Below are 13,732 nucleotides of genomic sequence, written 5' to 3' on the forward strand. Positions count from 1 at the left end.
GAATTCTCTACAAAAAAGGTCTCTTAACATTTTGCCATAGCTCGCTTCGTTTCCGAGATATTTGCAGATTTATCTCAAGGGAAGGGGCCGACGGACATATTTCGAGATATTTCTTCTTCTTGTTGTTCTTCTTCTGCACAGCTAAGCTGGAAGTGGCATTTGCAGCTCGCAATAGTGCAGAGTTATCTCAAAGAAAGGGGCCACGGTGTTTCTGTATCTCTATTATGTTGGTGCGGCTTCGGAACTTTTAAATATCTTGATATATCTCGAGAACTACGCGTCTGATCAAAAAATATCATAGAACATAAAAAGTAGGAAACATAATTCTCTACAAAAAAGGTCTCTTAACATTTTGCCATAGCTCGCTTCGTTTCCGAGATATTTGCAGATTTATCTCAAGGGAAGGGTCCTGATGGACATATTTCGAGATATTTCTTCTTCTTGTTGTTCTTCTTCTGCACAGCTAAACTGGAAGTGGCATTTCCAGCTCGCAATAGTGCGGAGTTATCCCAAAGAAAGGGGCCACGGTGTTTCTGTATCTCTATTATGTTGGTGCGGCTTCGGCACTTTTAAATATCTTGATATATCTCGAGAACTACGCCTCTGATCGAAAAATATCATACAACATAAAAAGTAGGAAACTGAATTCTCTACAAAAAAGGTCTCTTAACATTTTGCCATAGCTCGCTTCGTTTCCGAGATATTTGCAGATTTATCTCAAGGGAAGGGGCCTGACGGACGTATTTCGAGATATTTCTTCTTCTTGTTGTTCTTCTTCTGCACAGCTGAGCTGGAAGTGGCATTTGCAGGTCGCAATAGTGCAGAGTTATCTCAAAGAAAGGGGCCACGGTGTTTCTGTATCTCTATTATGTTGGTGCGGCTTCGGAACTTTTAAATATCTCGATATATCTCGAAAACTACGCTTCTGATCAAAAAATATCATAGAACGTAAATTGTAGGAAACATTATTCTCTACAAAAAAGGTCTCTTAACATTTTGCCATAGCTCGCTTCGTTTCCGAGATATTTGCAGATTTATCTCAAGGGAAGGGGCCGACGGACATATTTCGAGATATTTCTTCTTCTTGTTGTTCTTCTTCTGCACAGCTAAGCTGGAAGTGGCATTTGCAGCTCGCAATAGTGCAGAGTTATCTCAAAGAAAGGGGCCACGGTGTTTCTGTACCTCTATTATGTTGGTGCAGCTTCGGAGCTTTTAAATATCTTGATATATCTCGAGAACTACGCATCTGATCAAAAAATATCATAGAACATAAAAAGTAGGAAACTTAATTCTCTACAAAAAAGGTCTCTTAACGTTTTGCAATAGCTCGCTTCGTTTCCGAGATATTTGCAGATTTATCTCAAGGGAAGGGTCCTGACGGACATATTTCGAGATATTTCTTCTTCTTGTTGTTCTTCTTCTGCACAGCTAAACTGGAAGTGGCATTTCCAGCTCGCAATAGTGCAGAGTTATCCCAAAGAAAGGGGCCACGGTGTTTCTGTATCTCTATTATGTTGGTGCGGCTTCGGAACTTTTAAATATCTCGATATATCTCGAAAACTACGCTTCTGATCAAAAAATATCATCGAACATAAATTGTAGGAAACATAATTCTCTACAAAAAAGGTCTCTTAACATTTTGCCATAGCTCGCTTCGTTTCCGAGATATTTGCAGATTTATCTCAAGGGAAGGGTCCTGATGGACATATTTCGAGATGTTTCTTCTTCTTGTTGTTCTTCTTCTGCACAGCTAAACTGGAAGTGGCATTTCCAGCTCGCAGTAGTGCAGAGTTATCTCAAAGAAAGGGGCCACGGTGTTTCTGTATCTCTATTATGTTGGTGCGGCTTCGGAACTTTTAAATATCTTGATATATCTCGAGAACTACGCGTCTGATCAAAAAATATCATAGAACATAAAAAGTAGGAAACATAATTCTCTACAAAAAAGGTCTCTTAACATTTTGCCATAGCTCGCTTCGTTTCCGAGATATTTGCAGATTTATCTCAAGGGAAGGGTCCTGATGGACATATTTCGAGATATTTCTTCTTCTTGTTGTCCTTCTTCTGCACAGCTAAACTGGAAGTGGCATTTCCAGCTCGCAATCGTGCAGAGTAATCTCAAAGAAAGGGGCCACGGTGTTTCTGTATCTCTATTATGTTGGTGCGGCTTCGGAACTTTTAAATATCTTGATATATCTCGAGAACTACGCGTCTGATCAAAAAATATCATAGAACATAAAAAGTAGGAAACATAATTCTCTACAAAAAAGGTCTCTTAACATTTTGCCATAGCTCGCTTCGTTTCCGAGATATTTGCAGATTTATCTCAAGGGAAGGGTCCTGATGGACATATTTCGAGATATTTCTTCTTCTTGTTGTTCTTCTTCTGCACAGCTAAACTGGAAGTGGCATTTCCAGCTCGCAATAGTGCGGAATTATCCCAAAGAAAGGGGCCACGGTGTTTCTGTATCTCTATTATGTTGGTGCGGCTTCGGCACTTTTAAATATCTCGATATATCTCGAAAACTACGCTTCTGATCAAAAAATATCATAGAACATAAATTGTAGGAAACATAATTCTCTACGAAAAAGGTCTCTTAACATTTTGCCATAGCTCGCTTCGTTTCCGAGATATTTGCAGATTTATCTCAAGGGAAGGGTCCTGATGGACATATTTCGAGATATTTCTTCTTCTTGTTGTTCTTCTTCTGCACAGCTAAACTGGAAGTGGCATTTCCAGCTCGCAATCGTGCAGAGTAATCTCAAAGAAAGGGGCCACGGTGTTTCTGTATCTCTATTATGTTGGTGCGGCTTCGGAACTTTTAAATATCTTGATATATCTCGAGAACTACGCCTCTGATCGAAAAATATCATACAACATAAAAAGTAGGAAACTGAATTCTCTACAAAAAAGGTCTCTTAACATTTTGCCATAGCTCGCTTCGTTTCCGAGATATTTGCAGATTTATCTCAAGGGAAGGGGCCGACGGACATATTTCGAGATATTTCTTCTTCTTGTTGTTCTTCTTCTGCACAGCTAAGCTGGAAGTGGCATTTGCAGCTCGCAATAGTGCAGAGTTATCTCAAAGAAAGGGGCCACGGTGTTTCTGTATCTCTATTATGTTGGTGCGGCTTCGGAACTTTTAAATATCTTGATATATCTCGAGAACTACGCGTCTGATCAAAAAATATCATAGAACATAAAAAGTAGGAAACATAATTCTCTACAAAAAAGGTCTCTTAACATTTTGCCATAGCTCGCTTCGTTTCCGAGATATTTGCAGATTTATCTCAAGGGAAGGGTCCTGATGGACATATTTCGAGATATTTCTTCTTCTTGTTGTTCTTCTTCTGCACAGCTAAACTGGAAGTGGCATTTCCAGCTCGCAATAGTGCGGAGTTATCCCAAAGAAAGGGGCCACGGTGTTTCTGTATCTCTATTATGTTGGTGCGGCTTCGGCACTTTTAAATATCTCGATATATCTCGAAAACTACGCTTCTGATCAAAAAATATCATAGAACATAAATTGTAGGAAACATTATTCTCTACGAAAAAGGTCTCTTAACATTTTGCCATAGCTCGCTTCGTTTCCGAGATATTTGCAGATTTATCTCAAGGGAAGGGTCCTGATGGACATATTTCGAGATATTTCTTCTTCTTGTTGTTCTTCTTCTGCACAGCTAAACTGGAAGTGGCATTTCCAGCTCGCAATCGTGCAGAGTAATCTCAAAGAAAGGGGCCACGATGTTTCTGTATCTCTATTATGTTGGTGCGGCTTCGGAACTTTTAAATATCTTGATATATCTCGAGAACTACGCCTCTGATCGAAAAATATCATACAACATAAAAAGTAGGAAACTGAATTCTCTACAAAAAAGGTCTCTTAACATTTTGCCATAGCTCGCTTCGTTTCCGAGATATTTGCAGATTTATCTCAAGGGAAGGGGCCGACGGACATATTTCGAGATGTTTCTTCTTCTTGTTGTTCTTCTTCTGCACAGCTAAACTGGAAGTGGCATTTCCAGCTCGCAGTAGTGCAGAGTTATCTCAAAGAAAGGGGCCACGGTGTTTCTGTATCTCTATTATGTTGGTGCGGCTTCGGAACTTTTAAATATCTCGATATATCTCGAAAACTACGCTTCTGATCAAAAAATATCAGAGAACGTAAATTGTAGGAAACGTAATTCTCTACAAAAAAGGTCTCTTAAGATTTTGCCATAGCTCGCTTCGTTTCCGAGATAATTGCAGATTTATCTCAAGGGAAGGGGCCTGACGGACATATTTCGAGATATTTCTTCTTCTTGTTGTTCTTCTTCTGCACAGCTAAGCTGGAAGTGGCATTTGCAGCTCGCAATAGTGCAGAGTTATCTCAAAGAAAGGGGCCACGGTGTTTCTGTATCTCTATTATGTTGGTGCGGCTTCGGAACTTTTAAATATCTCGATATATCTCGAAAACTACGCTTCTGATCAAAAAATATCATAGAACATAAATTGTAGGAAACATAATTCTCTACAAAAAAGGTCTCTTAACATTTTGCCATAGCTCGCTTCGTTTCCGAGATATTTGCAGATTTATCTCAAGGGAAGGGTCCTGATGGACATATTTCGAGATATTTCTTCTTCTTGTTGTTCTTCTTCTGCACAGCTAAACTGGAAGTGGCATTTCCAGCTCGCAATCGTGCAGAGTAATCTCAAAGAAAGGGGCCACGGTGTTTCTGTATCTCTATTATGTTGGTGCGGCTTCGGAACTTTTAAATATCTTGATATATCTCGAGAACTACGCGTCTGATCAAAAAATATCATAGAACATAAAAAGTAGGAAACATAATTCTCTACAAAAAAGGTCTCTTAACATTTTGCCATAGCTCGCTTCGTTTCCGAGATATTTGCAGATTTATCTCAAGGGAAGGGTCCTGATGGACATATTTCGAGATATTTCTTCTTCTTGTTGTTCTTCTTCTGCACGCCTAAACTGGAAGTGGCATTTCCAGCTCGCAATAGTGCGGAATTATCCCAAAGAAAGGGGCCACGGTGTTTCTGTATCTCTATTATGTTGGTGCGGCTTCGGCACTATTAAATATCTCGATATATCTCGAAAACTACGCTTCTGATCAAAAAATATCATAGAACATAAATTGTAGGAAACATAATTCTCTACGAAAAAGGTCTCTTAACATTTTGCCATAGCTCGCTTTGTTTCCGAGATATTTGCAGATTTATCTCAAGGGAAGGGTCCTGATGGACATATTTCGAGATATTTCTTCTTCTTGTTGTTCTTCTTCTGCACAGCTAAACTGGAAGTGGCATTTCCAGCTCGCAATCGTGCAGAGTAATCTCAAAGAAAGGGGCCACGGTGTTTCTGTATCTCTATTATGTTGGTGCGGCTTCGGAACTTTTAAATATCTTGATATATCTCGAGAACTACGCCTCTGATCGAAAAATATCATACAACATAAAAAGTAGGAAACTGAATTCTCTACAAAAAAGGTCTCTTAACATTTTGCCATAGCTCGCTTCGTTTCCGAGATATTTGCAGATTTATCTCAAGGGAAGGGGCCGACGCACATATTTCGAGATATTTCTTCTTCTTGTTGTTCTTCTTCTGCACAGCTAAGCTGGAAGTGGCATTTGCAGCTCGCAATAGTGCAGAGTTATCTCAAAGAAAGGGGCCACGGTGTTTCTGTATCTCTATTATGTTGGTGCGGCTTCGGAACTTTTAAATATCTTGATATATCTCGAGAACTACGCGTCTGATCAAAAAATATCATAGAACATAAAAAGTAGGAAACATAATTCTCTACAAAAAAGGTCTCTTAACATTTTGCCATAGCTCGCTTCGTTTCCGAGATATTTGCAGATTTATCTCAAGGGAAGGGTCCTGATGGACATATTTCGAGATATTTCTTCTTCTTGTTGTTCTTCTTCTGCACAGCTAAACTGGAAGTGGCATTTCCAGCTCGCAATAGTGCGGAGTTATCCCAAAGAAAGGGGCCACGGTGTTTCTGTATCTCTATTATGTTGGTGCGGCTTCGGCACTTTTAAATATCTCGATATATCTCGAAAACTACGCTTCTGATCAAAAAATATCATAGAACATAAATTGTAGGAAACATAATTCTCTACGAAAAAGGTCTCTTAACATTTTGCCATAGCTCGCTTCGTTTCCGAGATATTTGCAGATTTATCTCAAGGGAAGGGTCCTGATGGACATATTTCGAGATATTTCTTCTTCTTGTTGTTCTTCTTCTGCACAGCTAAACTGGAAGTGGCATTTCCAGCTCGCAATCGTGCAGAGTAATCTCAAAGAAAGGGGCCACGGTGTTTCTGTATCTCTATTATGTTGGTGCGGCTTCGGAACTTTTAAATATCTTGATATATCTCGAGAACTACGCGTCTGATCAAAAAATATCATAGAACATAAAAAGTAGGAAACATAATTCTCTACAAAAAAGGTCTCTTAACATTTTGCCATAGCTCGCTTCGTTTCCGAGATATTTGCAGATTTATCTCAAGGGAAGGGTCCTGATGGACATATTTCGAGATATTTCTTCTTCTTGTTGTTCTTCTTCTGCACAGCTAAACTGGAAGTGGCATTTCCAGCTCGCAATAGTGCGGAGTTATCCCAAAGAAAGGGGCCACGGTGTTTCTGTATCTCTATTATGTTGGTGCGGCTTCGGCACTTTTAAATATCTCGATATATCTCGAGAACTACGCGTCTGATCAAAAAATATCATAGAACATAAAAAGTAGGAAACATAATTCTCTACAAAAAAGGTCTCTTAACATTTTGCCATAGCTCGCTTCGTTTCCGAGATATTTGCAGATTTATCTCAAGGGAAGGGTCCTGATGGACATATTTCGAGATATTTCTTCTTCTTGTTGTTCTTCTTCTGCACAGCTAAACTGGAAGTGGCATTTCCAGCTCGCAATAGTGCGGAGTTATCCCAAAGAAAGGGGCCACGGTGTTTCTGTATCTCTATTATGTTGGTGCGGCTTCGGCACTTTTAAATATCTCGATATATCTCGAAAACTACGCTTCTGATCAAAAAATATCATAGAACATAAATTGTAGGAAACATTATTCTCTACGAAAAAGGTCTCTTAACATTTTGCCATAGCTCGCTTCGTTTCCGAGATATTTGCAGATTTATCTCAAGGGAAGGGTCCTGATGGACATATTTCGAGATATTTCTTCTTCTTGTTGTTCTGCTTCTGCACAGCTAAACTGGAAGTGGCATTTCCAGCTCGCAATCGTGCAGAGTAATCTCAAAGAAAGGGGCCACGATGTTTCTGTATCTCTATTATGTTGGTGCGGCTTCGGAACTTTTAAATATCTTGATATATCTCGAGAACTACGCCTCTGATCGAAAAATATCATACAACATAAAAAGTAGGAAACTGAATTCTCTACAAAAAAGGTCTCTTAACATTTTGCCATAGCTCGCTTCGTTTCCGAGATATTTGCAGATTTATCTCAAGGGAAGGGGCCGACGGACATATTTCGAGATGTTTCTTCTTCTTGTTGTTCTTCTTCTGCACAGCTAAACTGGAAGTGGCATTTCCAGCTCGCAGTAGTGCAGAGTTATCTCAAAGAAAGGGGCCACGGTGTTTCTGTATCTCTATTATGTTGGTGCGGCTTCGGAACTTTTAAATATCTCGATATATCTCGAAAACTACGCTTCTGATCAAAAAATATCAGAGAACGTAAATTGTAGGAAACATAATTCTCTACAAAAAAGGTCTCTTAACATTTTGCCATAGCTCGCTTCGTTTCCGAGATATTTGCAGATTTATCTCAAGGGAAGGGTCCTGATGGACATATTTCGAGATATTTCTTCTTCTTGTTGTTCTTCTTCTGCACAGCTAAACTGGAAGTGGCATTTCCAGCTCGCAATAGTGCGGAGTTATCCCAAAGAAAGGGGCCACGGTGTTTCTGTATCTCTATTATGTTGGTGCGGCTTCGGCACTTTTAAATATCTCGATATATCTCGAGAACTACGCGTCTGATCAAAAAATATCATAGAACATAAAAAGTAGGAAACATAATTCTCTACAAAAAAGGTCTCTTAACATTTTGCCATAGCTCGCTTCGTTTCCGAGATATTTGCAGATTTATCTCAAGGGAAGGGTCCTGATGGACATATTTCGAGATATTTCTTCTTCTTGTTGTTCTTCTTCTGCACAGCTAAACTGGAAGTGGCATTTCCAGCTCGCAATAGTGCGGAGTTATCCCAAAGAAAGGGGCCACGGTGTTTCTGTATCTCTATTATGTTGGTGCGGCTTCGGCACTTTTAAATATCTCGATATATCTCGAAAACTACGCTTCTGATCAAAAAATATCATAGAACATAAATTGTAGGAAACATTATTCTCTACGAAAAAGGTCTCTTAACATTTTGCCATAGCTCGCTTCGTTTCCGAGATATTTGCAGATTTATCTCAAGGGAAGGGTCCTGATGGACATATTTCGAGATATTTCTTCTTCTTGTTGTTCTGCTTCTGCACAGCTAAACTGGAAGTGGCATTTCCAGCTCGCAATCGTGCAGAGTAATCTCAAAGAAAGGGGCCACGATGTTTCTGTATCTCTATTATGTTGGTGCGGCTTCGGAACTTTTAAATATCTTGATATATCTCGAGAACTACGCCTCTGATCGAAAAATATCATACAACATAAAAAGTAGGAAACTGAATTCTCTACAAAAAAGGTCTCTTAACATTTTGCCATAGCTCGCTTCGTTTCCGAGATATTTGCAGATTTATCTCAAGGGAAGGGGCCGACGGACATATTTCGAGATGTTTCTTCTTCTTGTTGTTCTTCTTCTGCACAGCTAAACTGGAAGTGGCATTTCCAGCTCGCAGTAGTGCAGAGTTATCTCAAAGAAAGGGGCCACGGTGTTTCTGTATCTCTATTATGTTGGTGCGGCTTCGGAACTTTTAAATATCTCGATATATCTCGAAAACTACGCTTCTGATCAAAAAATATCATAGAACATAAATTGTAGGAAACATAATTCTCTACAAAAAAGGTCTCTTAACATTTTGCCATAGCTCGCTTCGTTTCCGAGATATTTGCAGATTTATCTCAAGGGAAGGGTCCTGATGGACATATTTCGAGATATTTCTTCTTCTTGTTGTTCTTCTTCTGCACAGCTAAACTGGAAGTGGCATTTCCAGCTCGCAATCGTGCAGAGTAATCTCAAAGAAAGGGGCCACGGTGTTTCTGTATCTCTATTATGTTGGTGCGGCTTCGGAACTTTTAAATATCTTGATATATCTCGAGAACTACGCGTCTGATCAAAAAATATCATAGAACATAAAAAGTAGGAAACATAATTCTCTACAAAAAAGGTCTCTTAACATTTTGCCATAGCTCGCTTCGTTTCCGAGATATTTGCAGATTTATCTCAAGGGAAGGGTCCTGATGGACATATTTCGAGATATTTCTTCTTCTTGTTGTTCTTCTTCTGCACAGCTAAACTGGAAGTGGCATTTCCAGCTCGCAATAGTGCGGAATTATCCCAAAGAAAGGGGCCACGGTGTTTCTGTATCTCTATTATGTTGGTGCGGCTTCGGCACTATTAAATATCTCGATATATCTCGAAAACTACGCTTCTGATCAAAAAATATCATAGAACATAAATTGTAGGAAACATAATTCTCTACGAAAAAGGTCTCTTAACATTTTGCCATAGCTCGCTTCGTTTCCGAGATATTTGCAGATTTATCTCAAGGGAAGGGTCCTGATGGACATATTTCGAGATATTTCTTCTTCTTGTTGTTCTTCTTCTGCACAGCTAAACTGGAAGTGGCATTTCCAGCTCGCAATCGTGCAGAGTAATCTCAAAGAAAGGGGCCACGGTGTTTCTGTATCTCTATTATGTTGGTGCGGCTTCGGAACTTTTAAATATCTTGATATATCTCGAGAACTACGCCTCTGATCGAAAAATATCATACAACATAAAAAGTAGGAAACTGAATTCTCTACAAAAAAGGTCTCTTAACATTTTGCCATAGCTCGCTTCGTTTCCGAGATATTTGCAGATTTATCTCAAGGGAAGGGGCCGACGGACATATTTCGAGATATTTCTTCTTCTTGTTGTTCTTCTTCTGCACAGCTAAGCTGGAAGTGGCATTTGCAGCTCGCAATAGTGCAGAGTTATCTCAAAGAAAGGGGCCACGGTGTTTCTGTATCTCTATTATGTTGGTGCGGCTTCGGAACTTTTAAATATCTTGATATATCTCGAGAACTACGCGTCTGATCAAAAAATATCATAGAACATAAAAAGTAGGAAACATAATTCTCTACAAAAAAGGTCTCTTAACATTTTGCCATAGCTCGCTTCGTTTCCGAGATATTTGCAGATTTATCTCAAGGGAAGGGTCCTGATGGACATATTTCGAGATATTTCTTCTTCTTGTTGTTCTTCTTCTGCACAGCTAAACTGGAAGTGGCATTTCCAGCTCGCAATAGTGCGGAGTTATCCCAAAGAAAGGGGCCACGGTGTTTCTGTATCTCTATTATGTTGGTGCGGCTTCGGCACTTTTAAATATCTCGATATATCTCGAAAACTACGCTTCTGATCAAAAAATATCATAGAACATAAATTGTAGGAAACATAATTCTCTACGAAAAAGGTCTCTTAACATTTTGCCATAGCTCGCTTCGTTTCCGAGATATTTGCAGATTTATCTCAAGGGAAGGGTCCTGATGGACATATTTCGAGATATTTCTTCTTCTTGTTGTTCTTCTTCTGCACAGCTAAACTGGAAGTGGCATTTCCAGCTCGCAATAGTGCAGAGTTATCCCAAAGAAAGGGGCCACGGTGTTTCTGTATCTCTATTATGTTGGTGCGGCTTCGGAACTTTTAAATATCTCGATATATCTCGAAAACTACGCTTCTGATCAAAAAATATCATAGAACATAAATTGTAGGAAACATAATTCTCTACAAAAAAGGTCTCTTAACATTTTGCCATAGCTCGCTTCGTTTCCGAGATATTTGCAGATTTATCTCAAGGGAAGGGTCCTGATGGACATATTTCGAGATGTTTCTTCTTCTTGTTGTTCTTCTTCTGCACAGCTAAACTGGAAGTGGCATTTCCAGCTCGCAGTAGTGCAGAGTTATCTCAAAGAAAGGGGCCACGGTGTTTCTGTATCTCTATGATGTTGGTGCGGCTTCGGAACTTTTAAATATCTCGATATATCTCGAAAACTACGCTTCTGATCAAAAAATATCATAGAACATAAATTGTAGGAAACATAATTCTCTACAAAAAAGGTCTCTTAACATTTTGCCATAGCTCGCTTCGTTTCCGAGATATTTGCAGATTTATCTCAAGGGAAGGGTCCTGATGGACATATTTCGAGATGTTTCTTCTTCTTGTTGTTCTTCTTCTGCACAGCTAAACTGGAAGTGGCATTTCCAACTCGCAGTAGTGCAGAGTTATCTCAAAGAAAGGGGCCACGGTGTTTCTGTATCTCTATTATGTTGGTGCGGCTTCGGAACTTTTAAATATCTCGATATATCTCGAAAACTACGCTTCTGATCAAAAAATATCAGAGAACGTAAATTGTAGGAAACATAATTCTCTACAAAAAAGGTCTCTTAAGATTTTGCCATAGCTCGCTTCGTTTCCGAGATAATTGCAGATTTATCTCAAGGGAAGGGGCCTGACGGACATATTTCGAGATATTTCTTCTTCTTGTTGTTCTTCTTCTGCACAGCTAAACTGGAAGTGGCATTTCCAGCTCGCAATAGTGCAGAGTTATCCCAAAGAAAGGGGCCACGGTGTTTCTGTATCTCTATTATGTTGGTGCGGCTTCGGAACTTTTAAATATCTCGATATATCTCGAAAACTACGCTTCTGATCAAAAAATATCATAGAACATAAATTGTAGGAAACATAATTCTCTACAAAAAAGGTCTCTTAACATTTTGCCATAGCTCGCTTCGTTTCCGAGATATTTGCAGATTTATCTCAAGGGAAGGGTCCTGATGGACATATTTCGAGATGTTTCTTCTTCTTGTTGTTCTTCTTCTGCACAGCTAAACTGGAAGTGGCATTTCCAGCTCGCAGTAGTGCAGAGTTATCTCAAAGAAAGGGGCCACGGTGTTTCTGTATCTCTATGATGTTGGTGCGGCTTCGGAACTTTTAAATATCTCGATATATCTCGAAAACTACGCTTCTGATCAAAAAATATCATAGAACATAAATTGTAGGAAACATAATTCTCTACAAAAAAGGTCTCTTAACATTTTGCCATAGCTCGCTTCGTTTCCGAGATATTTGCAGATTTATCTCAAGGGAAGGGTCCTGATGGACATATTTCGAGATGTTTCTTCTTCTTGTTGTTCTTCTTCTGCACAGCTAAACTGGAAGTGGCATTTCCAACTCGCAGTAGTGCAGAGTTATCTCAAAGAAAGGGGCCACGGTGTTTCTGTATCTCTATTATGTTGGTGCGGCTTCGGAACTTTTAAATATCTCGATATATCTCGAAAACTACGCTTCTGATCAAAAAATATCAGAGAACGTAAATTGTAGGAAACATAATTCTCTACAAAAAAGGTCTCTTAAGATTTTGCCATAGCTCGCTTCGTTTCCGAGATAATTGCAGATTTATCTCAAGGGAAGGGGCCTGACGGACATATTTCGAGATATTTCTTCTTCTTGTTGTTCTTCTTCTGCACAGCTAAGCTGGAAGTGGCATTTGCAGCTCGCAATAGTGCAGAGTTATCTCAAAGAAAGGGGCCACGGTGTTTCTGTATCTCTATTATGTTGGTGCGGCTTCGGAACTTTTAAATATCTCGATATATCTCGAAAACTACGCTTCTGATCAAAAAATATCATAGAACATAAATTGTAGGAAACATAATTCTCTACAAAAAAGGTCTCTTAACATTTTGCCATAGCTCGCTTCGTTTCCGAGATATTTGCAGATTTATCTCAAGGGAAGGGTCCTGATGGACATATTTCGAGATATTTCTTCTTCTTGTTGTTCTTCTTCTGCACAGCTAAACTGGAAGTGGCATTTCCAGCTCGCAATCGTGCAGAGTAATCTCAAAGAAAGGGGCCACGGTGTTTCTGTATCTCTATTATGTTGGTGCGGCTTCGGAACTTTTAAATATCTTGATATATCTCGAGAACTACGCGTCTGATCAAAAAATATCATAGAACATAAAAAGTAGGAAACATAATTCTCTACAAAAAAGGTCTCTTAACATTTTGCCATAGCTCGCTTCGTTTCCGAGATATTTGCAGATTTATCTCAAGGGAAGGGTCCTGATGGACATATTTCGAGATATTTCTTCTTCTTGTTGTTCTTCTTCTGCACAGCTAAACTGGAAGTGGCATTTCCAGCTCGCAATAGTGCGGAATTATCCCAAAGAAAGGGGCCACGGTGTTTCTGTATCTCTATTATGTTGGTGCGGCTTCGGCACTATTAAATATCTCGATATATCTCGAAAACTACGCTTCTGATCAAAAAATATCATAGAACATAAATTGTAGGAAACATAATTCTCTACGAAAAAGGTCTCTTAACATTTTGCCATAGCTCGCTTCGTTTCCGAGATATTTGCAGATTTATCTCAAGGGAAGGGTCCTGATGGACATATTTCGAGATATTTCTTCTTCTTGTTGTTCTTCTTCTGCACAGCTAAACTGGAAGTGGCATTTCCAGCTCGCAATCGTGCAGAGTAATCTCAAAGAAAGGGGCCACGGTGTTTCTGT

This window comes from Osmia lignaria, unplaced genomic scaffold (assembly GCF_051020975.1).
Source record: "Osmia lignaria lignaria isolate PbOS001 unplaced genomic scaffold, iyOsmLign1 scaffold0001, whole genome shotgun sequence".
Lineage (NCBI taxonomy): Eukaryota > Metazoa > Arthropoda > Insecta > Hymenoptera > Megachilidae > Osmia > Osmia lignaria.